General features: G+C 43.9%; 1 pseudogene; it reads right to left on the reverse strand.

The window, feature by feature from the left end:
- Positions 1-5,657: 5,657 nt before the first annotated feature.
- LOC136308116 (nascent polypeptide-associated complex subunit alpha pseudogene) lies at positions 5,658-6,412 on the reverse strand (annotated as a pseudogene).
- Positions 6,413-21,645: the final 15,233 nt, after the last annotated feature.

Consider the following 21,645-nt stretch of genomic DNA (forward strand, 5'->3'; position numbering starts at 1 on the left):
GGTAGCCCTGGATACTGGCTTTACACACCTGAAGCTTCAGCGTTCCAGCCACTTGTAAACCCAGATGTGTTCAGTGCCCCATCTTTGGCTCTCTCCACACTGCTGCTCCTGTAGGGCCCAAGCTTGGGGGAATCTTTCCTCCTTTGTCCCATGGCCAGGCGCCTCCCCTGCCAGCAGGAAAGTTTAGAGGATGCCATGGTTTCTGAGAGTTGGGTGGAGACTACCACGTTGTCGGGAAGGGGTTAAATCCTGGGTGGTTCAGGGAGGGGATCTCAAGGAGAAGGGTGTTGATGGGTCACCCATTAGTCAGGTGGGAGGGCAGCAGGCCGCTCTGGCACTGGAACTTCCCACGGGGCTGGCTGGGAGCCAGGGAGAGCCTACTTCCCTGGGGGGGAAAGGGAGTGCCTTGGGGCAGAGTGTTGGCTTGCTCTCTTCCTCATGTTGGCTGAGGTCCACCTGCTCCACTGCTCTTTACCCTGAGGTCATGGAGTGAAAGGGATTCCAGAGATTCCTGAGGAGCAGTCACTCCTGGCACATCTCCTCCCTGTGCTAGTGTACTTGGTTGCTTAGCTGCTGAGCTTTCGGGTCTTTGACTGCACCCTCTGAAAGCTAGGGTCATTCTCAAGGCCGGGTCTCCTCTTCCTCACTCCTGTATGCAAGGCATTTGGTTGGTATGCAATAAATATTTGTTTAATTAATTAATATTGAAGTATATTATTTATCTAAATGCCTTTTATTATTCATTTTTAGAGAGGTGAGAGAGAGAGAAAGGGGGGAGGAGCAGGAAGCATCAACTCCCATATGTGCCTTGACCAGGCAAGAGCAGGGTTTTGAACCGGTGACCTCAGCATTCCAGGTCGACGCTTTATCCACTGCACCACCACAGGTCAGGCCTAAATGCCTTTTATTTAGTTCTTCACATTTGCTCCATACCCACACCTACCGAAGCCATTTTACAAAAGTTCGTCCTTTACAGAAGTCTGGCTTGTTGCTACTCCAAGTGTAGGCTCGGGCCAGCAGCATCAGCCCAGCTGGGAGCCTCTCAGGCCCTCTCCAGGCTTACTAAATCAGAATCTTTTAAGAAGAAAAAGGTCCCCAGATGATTCAGAAGCACACTGAAGTTTGAGAAACACCAGAGATATCATTTTGCCCTGAAATGGTCACTAACCCTAATCTCATTCCTTAAATAACCTCTAAAATGATATTCTTTATATATTTTGAATCCAGTTTTATTCTGAGTCCAGAAGACATTGTTTGCCCCCCCCCCCCCACAAACCTCTCCTCCTCCCCAATTCTTTGTTTATCTTGTATCTGTCACATCCCTGCTTCTAGTGGCAATGGTAGTTGGCTCGTAGGCTTCCAACGGTAGTTGGCTAGGCAAGAAGGAAGTGAGAGTAGAAAAAAATTTAAATGACACATCAGAGGGTCAGAGTTGAATACCTCGCCCTGAAAATTTCATCTTACACAGGCTACGTATATCCTGTGTCTTATTTCTTTATTCTTTTGTCAAGCCTTTAGAGGTTTAGAGTGACTTTTCTGGGGTCACACAGATAGTAAAGTGGCAAAGGATGAGGCAAGAAGAAGAGGATCCCCTAGTTGCACCTCTGTCCCTGGAAAATCAGAAACCCTCTAGTCCTTGGTTCTCGGTTCAGCCAAGCACTCTCCTTGGCAAGAAGGCAGGGCTTTTACAATTGCTCATTACGGCAGATGCTTTCTTCATGGCCACGGCCTAGAGTGGAGGAGAGAATGCCAACTTCAGAGTCAACAAATTTGTTTTGAAAGTTAGTTCCATAATTTGTGAGCAGTGTGGACTTGGGTGAGATACATGCTGTCTGAGCCAGGGCCTCATCTGTAAGACAGAGACAAAGACAACATTCACTTTGCAGAGCGGCCGTGAGGCTTACAGAAAGAATATCCACTGAGCCTGCGCAGAGCCTGGCACATACTGGATGCCCCAGATTAGTCATTATTGTTTCTCAGAGACTTGTTTCCCATCATCTCCTAACACTGCCGTCTTCATATTGCCTCCATGCTCGAAAGCACTCATTGGCCAAGAGGGACAGGGGAATGGAGTGAGGTGAAGGCGGGTAGAGGGAGGATACATGGTGCTAGAGGGAGAATTGACTTGGGATGCTGAACACACAATGCAATATACAGATGATGTATTGTATAATTGTGCACCTGTATAGTTTTATTAACCAATGTCACCCCAATAAATTCAATAAAAAGTAAAAAAAAACACCAAAAAAACAAAAAACTCCATTTATTGGCTCCCTGGCACATATGGGAGAAATGTGCCTCCCCTGTCCCCTGCCTGGTGCCCAGTTCACCTTTCCAGTCTTCTATCCTACTTCTCCTTTAAGTGCAGCTGCGCTAAGAATCTGATTTTCACTCATGAACACAGATAAAGTGGTTACCAAAGGGAGAGGGTGGGGGTGAGGGGAGTAAAGAGGGAAAAATATACAGTGATGGGAAATGATTTGACTTTGAGTGATGGGCGCACAACACCATCAACAGTTCAAATGCTATAGAGATGTTTTCCTGAAACCTATGTACTCTTACTGATCAGTGTCACCTTATTAAATTTAATGTCTAAATAAAATTTTAAAAAGATAAAAAAGAAATCTGGTTTTCTTATTTCTAACTTATATAAATATTATTCTTCTATAAATACAGCTAATAGTTTGTAAAGCATACTGGTTGATTATTGGAATTAAGTCACTTAATTGATGCTTTTTCTATTAGGAGTTTTTGTATTTTTACTTTTTTTTTTTTGTATTTTTCTGAAGTTGGAAACGAGGAGGCAGTCAGACAGACTCCCGCACGCGCCCGACCGGGATCCACCCGGCATGCCCATCAGGGGGCGATGCTCTGCCCATCTGGGGCGTTGCTCTGTTGTGACCAGAGCCATTCTAGCGCCTGAGGCAGAGGCCACAGAGCCATCCTCAGCACCCAGGCCAACTTTGCCCCAATGGAGCCTCGGCTGCGGGAGGGGAAGAGAGAGACAGAGAGGAAGGAGAGGGGGATGGGTGGAGAAGCAGATGGGTGCCCTGTGTGCCCTGGCTGGGAATCAAACCTTGGACTCCTGCACGCCAGGCCGACGCTCTACCACTGAGCCAACCAGCCAGGGCCTATTTTTACTTTTTTAAAAAGCATCTACTTGCCCTGGCCGCTTGGCTCAGTGGTAGAGCGTCGGCCTGGCACGCAGGAGTCCCGGGTTCAATTCCGGTCAGGGCACACAGGAGAAGCGCCCATCTGCTTCTCCACCCCTCCTTCCTATCTGTCTTTCTCTTCCCCTCCCGCAGCCAAGGCTCCATTGAGGCAAAGTTGGCCCGGGCACTGAGGATGGCTCCGTGGCCTCTGCCTCAGGCGCTAGAATGGCTCTGGTCGCAACAGAGCAACGCCCCGGATGGGCAGAGCATCGCCCCCTGGTGGATGTGCCAGGTGGATCCTAGTCAGGTGCATGTGGGAATCTGTCTGACTTCCTCCCTGTTTCCAACTTCAGAAAAATACAAAAAAAAAAAAAACCAAAAAATCTTAAAAATATTTTACTTATTGATTTTTTTTAGAGAGAGAAAGGCAAGGGAGAGGAGTAGGAAGCAACTCAGTTGATTCTCACTTGTGCCTTGACCTAGCAAGCCGGAGGTCTCAAACCGGCGCTCTCAGCATTCCAGGTCAATGCTTTATCCACTGTGCCACTACAGGTCAGGCGGTATTTTTACTTTTTAACAAAGGGCATTTTCAATTTCAAAAGACCTGTACCTTTTTTATTCTATTAAAATAACCTTGAGGTTAGTGTTGCTAAAAGTATATTTAATGTTTAACCTTAAGTTTCTTCTAGACAACCGTCTCTGTTCCCCATCTCCTTCCTTCTCCCTGCACAAACTCTGCACAAACTGGCTTCTCACTCAGCACTCCGCCGTCTTGGCTGCTTCTCCACGTGGCCTTTCTCTGCTCTCCTCTCTACTCTCTCCTCTAATGATAATCTCAGGAACCAAGAGAGCAAAGCCTACTTTTTTAAGGCAAAGGACCAGGGAAGTGGCAACCTAGCAGGAGGGAAACCTCTGGACAAACATCACAGGAAAACTGTGGCCCCACACCACAAACAGCAAAGGCCTGAGGACAGCCTAGACCAGGGGTCCCCAAACTACGGCCCATGGGCCGCATGCGGCCCCCTGAGGCCATTTACCCAGCCCCCACCGCGCTTCCAGAAGGGGCACCTCTTTCATTGGTGGTCAGTAAGAGGAGCATAGTTCCCATTGAAATACTGGTCAGTTTGTTGTTTTAAATTTACTTGTTCTTTATTTTAAATATTGTATTTGTTCCCGTTTTGATTTTTTACTTTAAATAAGATATGTGCAGTGTGCATAGGGATTTGTTCATAGTTTTTTTATAGTCCGGCCCTCCAACGGTCTGAGGGACAGTGAACTGGCCCCCTGTGTAAAAAGTTTGGGGACCCCTGGCCTAGATAGATTACTGCCCCCTCAGCCCCCACTGCTGGAATGAGATGTTAAGTACACTTAGTGTGGTGATTATTTCTTTTTTTTTCTTTTTTCTTGTTAAGATTTTACTTATTGATTTTAGAGAGAGTGGAGAGAGGAAGTGGGGGAGGAGCAGGAACTCATAGTAGCTGCTTCTTGAGTGTGCCTAGACTGGGCAAGCCTGGGGTTTTGAACCGGCAACCTCAGCATTCCAGGTCGATGGTTTATCCACTGCGTCATCACAGGTCAGGCCAACTGATACAGTTTTTTTTTTGTTTTTGTTTTTGTTTTTAAATCCAACCTTTTTATTTTTTATTATTTATTTATTTATTTATTTATTTATTTATTTATTTATTTATTTTTACAGAAGCAGAGATAGACAGGGACAGACAGACAGGAACGGAGAGAGATGAGAAGCATCAATCATCAGTTTCTCCTTGCGCGTTAAGACTTCTTAGTTGTTCATTGATTGCTTTCTCACATGTGCCTTGACCGCGGGCCTTCAGCGGACCGAGTAACCCCCTGCTGGAGGTAGCAACCTTGGGTTCAAGCTGGTGAGCTCTTTGCTCAAGCCAGATGAGCCCATGCTCAAGTCAGATGAGCCCACGCTCAAGCTGGCGACCTCGGGGTCTCGAACCTGGGTCCTTCCACATCCCAGTCCGACGCTCTATCCACTGCGCCACCACCTGGTCAGGCCAACTGATATAGTTTTATATGCCAATGATATCTCAATTTAAAATAACGCAAGGGATAGAGGAACGTGCTTAACGATCCAAGGAGTCAATTAGTCAAATCCATAAAAAAAGGAAAATCTATATCTATTCAAATGACCAGTTTTATTCAGTAAATATATACATAACCTGGGAAAAATGATGGAAATAGGAAACACTATAAATTTTAAAACAATTGAAGATATCTATCACCTAGATGCAATATATGAAACATTTGGATCTTGTTTCAAACAAATTAACTGTAAAAAATAATTTCAGGGACAATTGGGCAATATTGAACACAGATTAGGTTTTAGGAAATATTAAGAAATTGTTAGAGGGGAGGGAGGAAGATATATTGGGGGGAACACTTGTACCTATGTAAACACAACAAATTAAATCAATAAAAAAAAGAAATTGTTAGTTTTGTTATAATGGTATTGCAATTACTTTTTTTTTCATCCCACAATAAGCCATAACTTTATTAATTATAGAAACAGTACAAATTTCAAACCAAGCTATAATAACTCTTTTGAAACACCAAAAAAGAGGTTCTCCTTTTAAGATGGTTACGTTGTTAATTCCATAATAGCATTTACAATATCATTACTGTTGTTCTTCAGGGCTCGAACTGCCTTTGCTCTTGACACATTTGCTTGTGACATGACCAATTCTATATCCTTAACTTCCACACCTATTTTGTAAACCTCTTCCTCTTCACTCTCCTCTTGTACAGTTGGAGTCTGTGTGTTTTCTTGAATGTTTGGGACAGCTTCACCTTGAACTTTGAATTTCTCAGCAGCTGCAAGCTGTGCTTGCTGAGATAAATCCTCAATCTTGGCTTCTCCAAAAACTATGTAGGTATCTGAAGCTGGGCTCTTGTAGACATCTGGTTTTGTGATGACAAAGAGGATATTCTTAGATTTCCAGATAGTGACCCTAGTCACCCTTGTAACCTAAGACCCAGTTTGGACATAGCCTTCCGTGCCTTCTTTTCACTCCGGCTTTGTTTCACTTTGCTGACTGATTCTTCATCAATTTCAGCTGCTGCCGCCAGCTGGGCTTGCTGTGTGGTTGCCTGTGTGGAATCTTGTTCCTCGAACTCTGATACTGATTCATCACTGTCAGATTCTGTTCCAGATCCTGTCTCAGCCTGGGGCTGTGGCAACTCCTGCTCTGTAGCAGGGACGGTTTCTGTGGCTTCACTGGGCATTTTGTGCGTGGCACCTGCAATTACTTTTTTAGGGCTTTATCTGTAGAGACATGTTCTGATATATTTATGAGTGAAATTATATTATATCCAAATTTTGGATTTGCTTTAAAATAATCCAGCTTTTTTTTTTTTTTTTTTTTTAAAGAGGGGGGTAGGCAGTAGATGAGAGAAAAATGACCAGGAGTTGATAGTGCTGAAGTTGTGTGACAAGTGCATGTATGTACGTTGTATTGTTTTCTCTTCTTTTGTGTATATTTAAAAATTAGTGTAAAACACTTTTAAAAAAAGGCTGAAAAGGAAATCTGGATTTCTGTTTTCTTGGCCTGACCAGGTGATGGCGCAGTGGATAGAGTGTTGGACTGGGATGAGGAGGACCCAGGTTGGAAACCCTGAGGTTGCTGGCTTGAATGTGGGCTCATCCAGCTTGAGCATGGGGTTGCTGGCTTGAGTGTGGGATCATAGACATTACCCCCACGGTCGCTGGCTTGAGCCCAAGGTTGCTGGTTTGAGCAAGGGGTCACTTGCTCTGCTGTAGCCCCCCAGTCAAGGCACATATGAGAACGTAATCAATGAACAACTAAGGAGCCGCAACGAAGAACTGATGCTTCTCATCTCTTTCCCTTCTTCCCTATCTGTCCCTCTCTCTGTCACAGTCACAAAAAACCCCAAAAACCAAAAAACACACAACTCCCCCTGAGCCTCCTAATCTAACACCCAAAATGTCCCAGTTTTAATAAAAATATTACTTATCATACCAAGAACCAGGAAGATCTCAAACTGAGTGAAGAAAAGACAATTAAAAGATGCCAAGCCTGACCAGGCAGTGGCACAGTGTATAGAGTGTCAGACTGGGATGCAAAGGACCAAGGGTCGAGACCCCGAGGTCTCTGGCTTGAGCAAGGGGTTACTCAGTCTGCTGTAGCCCCATGGTCAAGGAACATATGAGAAAGCAATCAGTGAACAACTAAGGTGTTGCAACGAAAAACTAATAATTGATGCTTCTCATCTCTCTGTTCCTGTCTGTCTGTCCCTATCTATCCCTCTCTCTGACTCTCTCTCTGTCTCTGTAAAAAAAAAAAAAAAAAAAAAAAGATGCCAAGACTGAGATTAGAGATGTTAAATTAAATGCCAAGAGATTTAAATTTTTTTAATTTTATTTAGACAATTAAATTTAACAGGGTGACATTGATCAATAAGAATACATAGCTTTCAGGAAAACATCTCTATAGCATTTGAACTGTTGATTATGTTGTGTGCCCACCACCCAAAGTCAAATCATTTCCCATCACTGTATATTTTCTCTCTTTACTCCCGTTCCCCAACTCACTCCTCGACATTCCCCTCCCTCTGATAACCACTTCACTTTTATATATGTCCATGATTGACAAAGGTTTTAAAACAACTATCATAAAAATGCTTCAATGAATGATTAGGAGCACACTCAAAACACATGGAAAAAAACCAGGAAGTCTCAACCATTCGTAGTAGAATGAGTTAATATGGAAATATAAGCTTCTCTGTTTATAAGTAGTAGTGATACAAACCATGCTATTAAAACTCGTGGAAGAAGAGAAAGAATGGGTGCAACCGGTCAGTGTGGAATTCGAGCTTAAATTAGATAACTGATTTACTTATATCAGGATATGGAGGCATTAAATGACAAAATAGAGAACATAAGTTTAAAGTATGGTCAGTTTTGAGCACCACCTCTGGTTGGTACAAAGACTCTAGTATCAAAAAGATCAAGATTTTGAATAGATATTGAATGCGTTAGGTGCTATTATTAGCAAGCCTCATCTTATAGCAGCACTGAGCACTAAAAATCAAAGGAAAACTAGATATATTAAGGTACATGTTGTCAAGTAGGTATATAAAAGAAGTAGGGCCCCTGTAAGAATTAGTAAAGATATAATGAGAACTTTATGTCCAGGTGAGTGGTAAATTAATTGTGGCTAAGTTCTATAGAGGGTAGGATCCATGCTCTTGTTTTTTTTTTATTGTTTGTTTCCTTTTAAAGTTAATTTGAGAGAGAGGGAGAGAGAAAAGGAAGAGAGAGAGAGAGGGAGAGGAAGAGTGAGAGAGAGAGAGAGAGAGAGAGAGAGAGAAAGAAATATTCATTTGTTGTTTCACTTCTTTATGCGTTTATTGGTTGCTTCTTGTATGTGACCTGACCTGGGATTGAATCTGCAACCTTGGTGTACAAGGATGGATGCTCCAACCAACTGAGCTACCTGGCAAGGGCCCAAGTTGTTTTCTGTGACCTTCCACGAAGATGTCAACCCATTGTCCTTGGTCATTGGTCATTATCTTCACTCCCTACAACATTTGATGCTGCTGCCCACAGTCCTTCCATGACCTCTGGCTTATAAAGCCAGTGTCACTTCTGCTGCTGGTGTCCTGTCACCCTTGCTGAGAGGTTCCTCCTTGTTCTCAGAACCTTTGCTAGTCCCTTCTAATGGTCTCCAGCAGGGCTGAGAGACACTGGGAACTGGACATCTCTAGTCACCATGTCCATGTGACTGCTGTGGGCTTGCTGACAAGAGGCAGGTCATTCAGAATGTAAGCATAGATCTCTGTTCTCAGAGTCCCAAATATCTCTGAGAATGTCTTATCAATCTCCTGAATTGTGGTTAGGATCAATAATAACTATTAATTAACATATGGACAACAGAATGACAACAAGTATTACTTCATATGGAATTGTGCTGCTGTTTATAGCAATGCATGAGTCTACTTTGGTTTGTGGCTGACTCAGATCATAGGACTGAGGTTCAGTGAGATAGACAGTACTGACAGAAACCTGAAGTTTGGAACCCCAAGTGATAGACTGGTATTCAGGACATTAAAATAAGAATAAACAGTCCTGCCTGACCAGTGGTAGCACAGTGGATAGAGCATAGGCCTGGGATGCTGAGGATTCAGGTTCAAAACCCCGAGGTCCCTGGTTTGAGTGTGGGTTTAACAGCTTAAGCGTGGGATCATAAACATGACCCCTTGGTTGCTAGCTTGAGCCCAAAGGTCGCTAGCTTGAGCCCAGTGTTTGCTGGCGTGAGCAAGGGGTCACTGGCTTGGCTGGAACTCCCTGGTCATGGCACAAATGAGAAGTGATCAATAAACAACTAAAGTGCCTCAACTATGAATTGATGCTTCTCATCTCTCTCCCTTCCTGACAGTCTGTCTGTCTCTTTCCTTCTAAAAACAAACAAACAAACAAACAAACAAACAGTCCTGCTCCCTTGGACACATAATATTTGAGCCTTTAGAATTGCATGTGATATAGGATTTTGTTCATACTAAAAAATTAGGATATATAGTAGATAGAAACTGGGCTGAACTCAGATGATGTATTTTAATCATTGAGCATATCTGGCTTTATTACCAGTTTACCCCACGAGGGTATCTTAATCTGCTGCCAAGGCTTTATACTCTATTGTCTATATAAACTCCAAAACAGATGTCCTGTTATTTTGGGATTATTTCTGGGAATCAGGTTTTGGTTACATTGATGATATATAAACACTTTTCATAAAATGTATTTATTATTTTATTTGGGAGTTTTATCATGCTTTGAGGTCATTCAACCAAAACGTGGAAATCCAGGTTCATGCATTTGTCCCATCAGTGGGGTAATTTTATTTGAGTGGAATACTTACTTAAAAGCTTCAGAATCGCCTGACCAGGCAGTGGCGCAGTGGATAGAGCGTCGGACTGGGATGCAGAAGGACCCAGGTTCGAGACCCCGAGGTCACCAGCTTGGACCCAAGGTCACTGGCTCGAGCAAGGGGTTACTCAGTCTGCTGAAGGCCCACTGTCAAGGCACATATGAGAAAGCAATCAATGAACAACTAAGGTGTCGCAACGCGCAACGAAAAACTGATGATTGATGCTTCTCATCTCTCTGTTCCTGTCTATCTATCCCTGCCTATATCTCTCTCTGATTCTTTCTCTGTCTCTGTAAAAAAAAAAAAAAAAAAAAAAAAAAAAAGCTTCAGAATCTCCTCTGACACTATTTGGCACAAGGTGATTAATTATTCTGATTAAGAGAAGAAGATAGTAAAACAGAGTTCATTCTGTTTAGAAAATAAGGAGACTGTGTGCCTGACCAGGCGGTGGCGCAGTGGATAGAGCGTCAAACTGGGATGCAGAGGATTCAGGTTCGAGACCCCGAGGTTGCCAGCTTGAGTGCAGGCTCATCTGGTTTGAGCAAAAGCTCACCAGCTTGGACCCAAGGTCGCTGGCTTGAGCAAGGGTTTACTCAGTCTGCTGAAGGTCTGCAGTCAAGGCACATATGAGAAAGCAAGCAATGAACAACTCAGGTGTCTCAACGAAAAACTGATGATTGATGCTTCTTATCTCTCTCTGTTTCTGTCTGTCTGTCCCTATCTATCCCTCCCTCTGACTCTGTAAAACATAAATAAATAAATAAATAAAATCTTTAAAAAAAAAGAAAAGAAAATAAGGAGAATGTGTCTTGGCAGTCCCAGGGTGGTGCTGTTTGGCACGACTGAAGAGGTAGTACCTGTAACACATATGATGCCACAAATTATGTTTTGAGCAAACAGGCCTGATTTAAGTGTACCAAGTCCCTTTTGCTTCTTTTAATCTTATTTACTGTATAACTTTGTTGCGTTAACAATGATTTAAAAAATAACTTGTAATTAGTTTTATATGTTAAATTGCCAGCTGTCAATGGATTATCCAGTCACATTGAGCTGCTCCCTGTAATTGGGCCAGGAATTAGAAGGCAGTATCCAATCATCAGACACCTGGAAAGCCCTAGCCAGAACGGGTTTTTAGGCACTTTGTTTAGAAATCACATTCTTGGCCCTGGCTGGTGGCTCAGTGGATAGAGCATTGGCCCGGTGTATGGATGTCCTGGGTTAGGACACACAGGAGAAGCAATCATCTTCTCCCCCTCCCTCCCCTTTCTCTTCTCTCTTCCCCTCCCACAGTCAGTGGCTTGATTAGTTTGAGTGTGGCCCCAGGCAATGAGGATGGCTCCTCTGAAGTGTATCATACTGGGGCACTAAATATAGCTTGGTACTTGAGCATCAACCCCGATGGGGTTGCCGGGTGGATTCTGGTCAGGGCACATGAGGGAACTGGCCTTACTATCTCCCCTCCTCTCACCATATATAAATAAATAAATAAATAAATAAATAAATAAATAAATATATTTTTTAAGAAATCACATTCTTTATGACTCTATACAAGTTAGGAATACCTGTCCACTTTCCTCTCAGTCCTCCCAAAGAAATGAGAGCATTGTAATTGCATGACTCCATGGGTCTACAACTTCTGATCTGAGTAAAGTAACACAACAGGTTAAGACACTGCAGTATCACAGACTGATTATGTTCACAAAGGCTCAGTGACAGGTTGCCAGCCACCTGTCCAGCGCCAAGGGAGCCACCTGCTTTGTGAGGGAGAAGCTCTGGGGAGAATGAGATTTACACAGGCAGGCAGGGAGTAGCTTGGGTTGTATCTGGACACCACTTGGCATGCATTTGACAGCAAAATAAAGGGAGAGTGAGACCCTGTCTCCAGGAACCCATAGTTTCATCTTGTGATTATAAGAAAGTCCAGGACTCTTAGGTTCAGGGAGGAAAAGTAATACTTACCTGGACAACGAGGGTGACATTACTCACCTCTGAAAGTATTGCTCTACCAAGTGGCAAAAGTCATTGGGAACACTGAGCTGGAAAACAAGTTTGCAGAAGGAATCATCAAAATCAAGAGAGATATTGTGTTTACTGCTAGACTCTACTTATAGTGAGCTTCAGGAACTTGGTTTTGTTTTTCTTTTCTTTTCTTTTTTTGTATTTTTCTGAAGCTGGAAACGGGGAGGCAGTCAGACAGACTCCCGCATGCACCCGACTGGGATCCACCCGGCATGCCCACCAGGGGGCGATGCTCTGCCCATCTGGGGCATCGCTCTGTTGCAACCAGAGCCATTCTAGCACCTGAGGCAGAGGCCATAGAGCCATCCTCAGCGCCTGGGCCAACTTAGCTCCAATGGAGCCTTGGCTGCAGGAGGGGAAGAGAGAGACAGATAGGAAGGGGGGGGTGGAGAAGCAGATGGGCGCTTCTCCTGTGTGCCCTGGCCGGGAATCGAACCCGGGACTCCTGCATGCCAGGCTGACACTCTACCACTGAGCCAACCGGCCAGGGCTGGTTTTGTTTTTCTTAAGATTTTATTTATTCATTTTTTTAGAGAGAGGAGAGAGAAAGAGAGAGAGCACGAGAAAGAAGGGGGGAGGAGCAGGAAACATCAACTTCCTTGACCAGACAAGCCCAATATGTGCCTTGACCAGACAAGCCCAGGGTTTTGAACCTGTGACCTCAGCATTCTAGGTCAACTCTTTCACTGTGCCACCACAGGTCAGACAGAATGTGGGGTTTCCAATTATTTGCCTTAGCTTTCAGATACAGAAGCCTTTGTCCAGTAAATACCTGTAAAACATAAACATTTTGGAGAGCAATTTGGCAATAGCTATTACAATATTTATGTCTGCATACTTTTGGAACTTGCAATTCCACTTTTAGAAATTTCTAGGAAACTCTTGACATGTGTGCAAAGAGACACATACAGAGATGTTTATTGCAGCATTGCTGTAATAGTCAAAGTTGGAACAACCATCAATGGAGTAATGGTTAAGAAGTAACACATGCATTCAATGGGATACGAAATTGCTATGATACAGAGCCTGGCCAGGTGGTGGCACAGTAAATAGAGTGACATACTGGGACGTGGATAACCCAGGTTCAAACCCCCAAGGTTGCCAGCTTGAGCGCGGGCTCATCTGGTTTGAGCAAGGCTCACCAGCTTGAGCCCAAGGTCGCTGGCTTAAGCAAGGAAGGGGTCAATCTGTCTGCTGTAGCCCTCTGGTCAAGGCACATGTGAGAAAGCAATCAATGAACAACTAAGGTGCCACAATGAAGAATTGATGCTTTTCATCTCTCTCCCTTTCTATCTGTCTGTCCCTGTCTGTCCCTCTCTGTCCCTCTCTCTGTCTCTCTCTGTCACACACACACACACACACACACACACACACACACAGAACTGACAGTGATATATTTTTAAGACCTAGTATTAAGTTGAAAAATTGCAGAAGAGTTTATCTCTGTGAGTGGCCTTGTGGAAGTTTTCCCTTTCCATATTATATATTTATGTATTGTTGGTTTTCTCCCTCTGAAATATTTAAAAATGCATTTAAATAAGAAATGTGTATATAATAAAGAGTATATATGAGGATCCAATGAGATTTTACAAAGCCCCTAGCACAGATCAGGCATGGAGTGACTCTTTCTAAATCTTAGCTCTGTAAGTATCGGTCAACAGCTAGGTGCCATGTATATGTTTGGCTTATTGCAGAAAACCACAGCACCTAAGCGAGGAGAACCAGTAGAAAAGTCTCTTCTGCCTTCTGACTGTCCATACACAGCGTTTTCTGTTTAGGGAAGATGAGCTATTGATCCTATCTTTTGTCTTGCTGGTTATTTTTGCCAGACAATTGTTCAGTGAGTATCAAATGCTGGTGAACTAAGATGAAGGATGTTCTCCAGAAAGCATGACTTTTTAAAATTTATTTTATTTTATTTATTTGTTGTGACAGAGAGAGAGACAGAGAGAAGGACAGATAGAGACAGACATACAGGGAGGGAGGGAGATGAGAAGCATCAGTTCTTTGTTGTGCACCTTAATTGTTCATTGATTGCATTCTCATATGTGCCTTGACCAGGGGGCTACAGCAGAGCGAGTGACCCTTTGCTCAAGACAGCAACCTTGGGCTCAAGCCAGCGACAATGGGGTCATGTCTATGATTCCACGCTCAAGTCACCGACGCTGCACTCAAGCTGGTAAGCTCGCGCTCAAGCTGGATGAGCCTGCGCTCAAGTCAGTGACCTTGGGATTTCAAACCTGGGTTCTCTGTGTCCCAGTCCGATGCTCAATCCACTGCACAACCACCTAGTTAGGTCAGAAAGCATGATCTTTACCTTAGAGACCAACCTTATTGTTCCTTTCACAGAAAGCTTGGATCTTCACACCCACTTGCCAAATGTGATAGGACTCTAGTAGGGAAGGTCTGCCTCGTGTTAACTCAGATATCCCCTCCAAATAGGAATCATGAGATAAGTAAAGGAAGGAGAGAATTTTACAGTTACAAAGGACTGCTTTACTAGATCTATAAAGAGTTCCTTTAACAGAGACTCTCTGGTTCGTTTGATAAAGGATTCACTTTATATAATTGGAACACTGCAAATAAAGCCAGATGTGCTCAACCTTTCAGAAACATCTATCACGCAGAACAGGAAATATTTCTATTAACTGAGACTATCTAAGATTAATGAGACTAATAAATGGCAAGACCTTTAATTGTTGCAGGAAAAACCTGATGACTCTTCTGAGTCCTAGTAAGACATCAGAACTCACTAAGCCCTGCTGTAAGGTTATGCATTCAAAAAATTCCTGGATGCCTGGCTCAGCGGTAGAGTGTCAGCCTGGCGTGCAGGAGTCCCGGGTTCAATTCCCGGCCAGGGCACACAGGAGAAGCGCCCATCTGCTTCTCCACCCCTCCCCTCTCCTTCCTCTCTGTCTCTCTCTTCCCCTCCCTCAGCCGAGGCTCCATTGGAGCAAAGATGGCCCAGGCACTGAGGATGGCTCTGTGGCCTCTGCCTCAGGCGCTAGAATGGCTCTGGATGCAACAGAGCAAAGCCCCAGATGGGCAGAGCATCGCCCCCTGGTGGGCATGCCGGGTGGATCCTGGTCAGGCGCATGCGGGAGTCTGTCTGACTGCCTCCCCGTTTCCAGCTTCGAAAAACAAACAAACAAACAAACAAACAAAATTTCTGAATGCCTAACCTGTGGTGGCACAGTGTAAAGTGTTGACATGGAACACTGAGGTTGCCAGTTCAAAACCCTGGGCTTGCCTGGTCAAGGCACATATGGAGTTGATGCTTCCTGCTCCTCCCCCCTTCTACTTCTCTCCCTTTCTCTCTCTCCCCTCTCTGAAGTGAACAAATACAGAAGGGGGAGGAGCAGGAAACATCAACTTCCATATGTGCCTTGACCAGACAAGCCCAGGGTTTTGAATCTGTGACCTCAGCATTCCAGGTCAACTCTTTCACTGTGCCACCACAGGTCAGACAGTGCCCAGGCCAACTTTGCTCCAATGGAGCCTTGGCTGTGGGAGAAGAAGAGAGAGATAGAGAGGAAGGAGAGGGGAAAGGGTGGAGAAGCAGATGGGCGCTTCTCCTGTGTGCCCTGGCTGGGAATCGAACCCCGGACTTTCACACGGCGGGCCGACGCTCTACTGCTGAGCCAACCGGCCAGGGGACCATGAAAAAGTTTTAAACATTTATTTGATATTTTGTGGTTCTCAGGCTTTATAGTCAAGTTAGACAAACTTTCTGTACTGCAAGATTATAAATATATTTTACTCAAATTTTCTCTTTGTAATTATGTATTTTCTCTTTTTAGGATTAATGATTCATTTAGCATTACTTTTGAATGAGTAATGAGATAGGATTTCAGCACTGTCCCACTTCCCCAAAGGGCTAACTTTTTGTTAAAGCCATTTATTTAAAAATTCATCGTATTTCTCACTGCATTGAAATGCCACCTTTATCAGAAACTTCATTCTCATTTGTTTTGAATTTATGCCTGCATTCTAGTTTGTTTAATTCAGTTTTCTTTTCTTCTTCATGAATAAGTATTATTTTAATTATTGTAGTTTTATACTATGTTTTAAGACCTGGAAGATGATACATGATCTCATATGAACCTCAAAATAATTCAGGAAGAAAACTATTTCTCCATCATTGCTAATAAGGACATGAAAAAGAGGTGAAGCAACTTATACCAGGCTGCAGAGATGTCCGTAGAATACTGGGACCAGCACCTACGTTCCATCTCTTCACAGGTCAGGCAAAAACCAGCTTCTTTATAGTAGAATAACAACTATAAGAAATGACAGTAAAAATTAATAAAAAAAATTTTTATAAAGAGAAAAAAACTAAAAAAATTAGACAGAATTAGAAAATCATCAAGGAATGCAGAAAAAAATGGATAAAAGTTTGATGAACTGGATATTTACACAATTGACCATAATTACAAAGGGAAAATAGTAATTTTATAAGTGGACATCACCTTAACCAAGTGATCAAAATTAATGGCACCAGCCCTGGCCAGTTTGCTCAGTGGTAGAGCATCGGCCCAGTGTGTAGATGTCCCAGATTCCATTCCTGGTCAGCACACATGGGAGAAGAATCTGCTTCTTCACCCCTCCTCTTTCTCTCTTTCTTTCTCTCTTCCCCTCCCGCAGCCATGTTTGATTGGTTCGAGGAAATTGGCCTCAGGCACCGAGGATGACTCCGTGTCCTCTGCCTCAAATGCTAAAAATGGCTCCGTTGCTGAGCACTGCTCCAGGTGGGCAGAGCATCGCCTCCTAGTAGGCTTCCTGGTTGGGGAGCATGCAGCAGTCTGTCTCTCTGCCTCCCCTCCTCTCACTAAAAAAAAAAGAAAGAAAGAAAGAAAGAAAAATATTAATGGCACCAGTAGTGGGGAAGAGAAAATGAACACTTGCCTCTTGCCTCCTGAGACAAGGCACTGAGAAAGATGCAACATCCCGTCAGGCAAACCCATTGTGAGGTACATTCTACAAAATCAGTGGGCTGTGCTCTTTAAAAATGGCAAGGTCACCTGACCAGGCGGTGGCACAGTGGATAGAGCATCGGACTGGGATGCAGAAGGACCCAGGTTCAAGACCCCGAGTTTGCCAGCTTGAGCGCGGGCTCATCTGGCTTGAGCAAAAAGCTCACCAGCTTGGACCCAAGGTCGCTGGCTCCAGCAAGGAGTTACTCAGTCTCCTGAAGGCCCGTGGTCAAGGCACATATGAGAAAGCAATCAATGAACAACTAAGGTGTCGCAACGAAAAACTGATATGATTGATGCTTCTCATCTGTCTCCATTCCTGTCTGTCTCTCCCTATCTATCCCTCTCTCTGATTCTCTCTCTGTCCCTGTAAAAAAATAAAAATAAATAAATAAAAATGGTAAGGTCAAGGAAGACAAAGAAAGGCTGAGGAGTTTTTCAGGTTAAAGGAGACGAAAGAGATAGAACAATTAAATGCAATGCTGTATGTGATCCTGGATTGGATCCTGTCCTGGGGAAAAATCACTATAAAGGATATTATTGGGACAGCTGACGGAATTTATGGATGGACTATGAGTCATAGTTTTGTATCCGTGTTACACTTCCTGTGGTATGTAAAAGAAAGTCCTATTCTTAGCAAAAGCACACTGTGGTGATTAGTACAGGAGTAAGGAGTACAGTGTCTCTAATGTACTCTAAAATGGTTCAGAAAAATAACATGTAGATGGATAGACAGCTAGAGATAAAAATGATAAATCAAAAAGGGTGCAATATAAACAATTGGTAAATCTGGGTTGAGGGTGTACAAAAGTTTCTTTTATTATTCTTGCAAGTTTTCTGTAGCTTTGAGATGATATCAAAATTTATATACTGCTCACAAAAATTAGGAGTTATTTTACTGCTTCATATTCTTTTTTTTACAGAGACAGAGAGCGAGTCAGAGAGAGGGATAGATAGGGACAGACAGACGGGAATGGAGAGAGATGAGAAGCATCAATCATCAGTTTTTTCTTGCGACACCTTAGTAGTTCATTGATTGCTTTCTCATATGTGCCTTGACCACGGGCCTTCAGCAGACTGAGTAACCCCTTGCTCTAGCCAAAGATCTTGGGTCCTACCTGGTAAGCTTTGCTCAAACCAGATGAGCCCACGTTCAAGCTGGCGACCTCAGGGTCTCAAACCTGGGTCCTCCACATCCCAGTCCAATGCTCTATCCACTGCGTCACTGCCTCGTCAGGTGCTTCATACTCATTTTTGAAATATCCCCTAATTTTCGTGAGCAGTAGATATGCTGGCATTGAAAGAGCTCCAGTGGATTATGCAGTGGTAAAGAGAAGGGGCAGAGCCATGTGTATATTATGTTGCCTTAAAGCAGAGGTCCCCAAACCAGGGCCCCCTGAGGCCATCTATCCGGCCTCCTCCGCACTTCCGGAAGGGGCACCTCTTTCATTGGTGATCAGTGAGAGGAGCATAGTTCCCATTGAAATACTGGTCATTCTGTTGATTTAAATTCACTTGTTCTTTATTTTAAATATTGTATTTGTTCCCGTTTTGTTTTTTTACTTTAAAATATGTGCAGTGTGCATAGGGATTTGTTCATAGTTGTTTTTTTTTATAGTCCAGCCCTCCAATAGTCTGAGGGACAGTGAACTGGCCCCCTGTGAAAAAAGTTTGGGGACCCCTGCCTTAAAGCAATATCCTCCCTTTGCCTCTACAAAGTACACAGAGGGAATGTTTGACAATGTTGGTTCTCAGGGGACAGACTAGGAATCAAGACAGAGAAAGACTTTTTTACTTTTCATTTTGTGCCATTCTTAACTGTTTGACTTTTTTCTCCCCTTGTTAGAAGATGTTCAATACATGTTAATTTACTTTCTTCTACCAATTAAAATTTAAAACCACCCTGCAAGGGGTCCCACTCACTGACAGGGGCATGAGCTTGGAGACAGAGGCCCAGGAGGAAAAGGAGCTGAGTGTGGTGCTCCCAGAAACAGCCCCCAACCAGAGGTGAGAACGGGGGCGGCCCAGAGACCAAGACCATCTGGCAGCCTCCTGCAGAAAGGAGAAGTTGGGGCTGGCAGGTAGGTGGGACAGGCACCCCTGACAAGGGGAAGTGCAGAGAGCAGCTTGGGCTCAGGCTGGATTTGGGTCTGACAGTTGAATTGCAACACAGCTCAGGCCTTCAAGTTCCCCATCTCCGCGGGCTGTGTGGCCTTTTCCTCCCCTCCTCCCTCTAGACTGCTTACCGGATTTTCTGTTTCCTCTTCTTTCCTCATTACTGCCAGGGCCTCTGAAGGCTCATGATTAGCAGTCTTTCCCATCACAGCTAGCTCGGCCCCACGTTATTCTAGAGAAGCTGCCCTAGCAGTCCCACCCTGGGCAACTGTTTGATCATCTCTGCCCTTTGACTGCTCAGCATGAAAAATCCAGTCCAGTACAGCAGTCTGGCCACATTAAGCCATTCTCTAGAAATGACGGCTAAGAAGTTAAATTCAAATGAACCAAGCTTCAAAACTGTAGTGACTGTGGATCAGTGGTTTCCAGGAGCTGGAGTGGGGGAGAGCTGGTGGTCAGGAGGTAGGAACACAGGGCAAGGGGACACCAGGGACCCTTTTGGAGTGATAGACCCTATATGCGGTTGTAAAATAATTCATTAAATTGTACATTTAGAATTGGTAGATTTATTTTGCGGAAGTTATACTTCTATAAATTTACCTGATTTTTAAAAAGTGACCAAAACAACGTAGAGACATTATCTATCATCTATCAGGTAAACCATCTGACATCCTCTGGTAATAAAATAAGTAGGGATCTACAGGTTTTTCCCCCTTTGAAATCCCCCCATTTTGCCTTTTTTTTTTTCTTACTTGACCAGTATAAACTGACTCAGATTGGCAGTTAGTAGTAATAATAGAAATAGCAGAGAAGGAAAACAATGTTATCTAAGAACAAAAATGGTCTGTCAATTTTTCTGCCTCCTAAAGGGAGGCATAATTCATATCACACTCTTCTTATAGAGGTTGGTGGCTGGGCAGGGACAGAGAAAAAAATTAGACATAGCACAGATGGCCCATTTAGCAGAGCTTGCTTATGCAAAGGGGAGACCCTGAAGGGGTTACACAGGTTCAGGATGAGCTCATACCAGCCTGAGAAGCAGCAGCCTGGGAGCCGGTGGGTGGGCCGCCAGCAGGAAAATGGGACAGGCATTGGGTCTCACCTAAGACACTGGGAATCAGAATGGAAGTTAGTTGTGCTGGCCATCTCAGGGTCTCTGGCTGCAGGGTCCTGTTGGGGCTTGTGTCCAAGGACAGCTGGCTTTTCTGCATGTGAAATTGGGAGGGATCTAGTTCTTTGCTCACGAGCAGAAGCCCCAGGAGCTGTGCAGCATGGGAGAGGGTTGGGTGGGGGTTAAGGCCCAGCTGGTAGAAATGAGAACTTCTGAAAAGAAGTTATCTGATGTTTAATTTTAAATTGCTGGGGCACTGCGATGTGAATCCTTCCATCTCTCCAAATATTGGGTGAATTCCGTGAATACCAAGTCCTTCTGGGAATGATCATTTAACTTTCACCATTGGTCCAGGTCTCCTTCATAGAGATAGAAGCTAGCCGCATTTTCTTCCCTTCCTCTTCTGCAGCCACGATGTGCTGAGCCCTAAAGGGTCTGGAACAAAGTTCATTCTTGCCATCAGCTTCGGCCAGCCCCCTCCCATCTCCCAGCTGCCCTAGAAGAAAGGTGGATTTCTCATGTGTTCCAACTAAATGCGCTTTCAACTTTTCTGGCAGAAGAATTTTTGTTTGTTGAAGGAGCAGTCTGACTTGCAAAGGCTTCTCTTTGCAGGGCTGGGATAAAATAAACTTGGAAGGATAATGAAAGAGTTACTGAAATCACTGAACTGGAGCTGACTCTGGGGGCTGGGGAGATGGAGAAATCCTCCCTCTCCTGAGTGGTCTGTTTTATAGCCTATCTTTTTAAGCTGGCTTCTCTTACTATGACTCATCTTTCAGATTGTTCAGACAACAACCCTTTCCTCACTCAGAGGAGCTCAGCGCTGCTTTACCTGTATGCTATTAGGAGAGAGAGCAGTTTTCTCAAATGATGACACAAAAAGACTAAGAAAATAGATATCTCTGACTTATCTTGGGAAGATTTTATTTTTAAATGAACTGCTTAGAAACTTCATATTTGTCAAAAATACCCTACTGCCTCTATTGCAAAACGGATTAGCACTCGTTTTCATCGCCTGGTCCTTATCTTGCCTTCTTTGATGGCTCTCTGTGAGTCTTATGTCTCCGGTAAGATTCTAGGTATCTCTGATGAGAATTACATTGCTCCAATCCCCTGGGTCAGTGGTGCCCAGGGTTGTGTGAGGCTTTTTAGCTGCTCAGTATTTCTCGATTATCCTATAGTCACTGCTAAGCAGCAAGCTCAGCCTCCAAACAAGAAGAAATGAAATATTTTATGAAAACTATTTTTGTAAACAGTCTTCTCACATCTGTAGAACAGGATAGAGACCAGATGTAGACAGTGGACATGTCTTATCTGGAGGGAAAACAGGGTGTACATAGCTATAAATATCTTGGGACATG

This window comes from Saccopteryx bilineata, chromosome 6 (genome assembly GCF_036850765.1).
Source record: "Saccopteryx bilineata isolate mSacBil1 chromosome 6, mSacBil1_pri_phased_curated, whole genome shotgun sequence".
NCBI lineage: Eukaryota > Metazoa > Chordata > Mammalia > Chiroptera > Emballonuridae > Saccopteryx > Saccopteryx bilineata.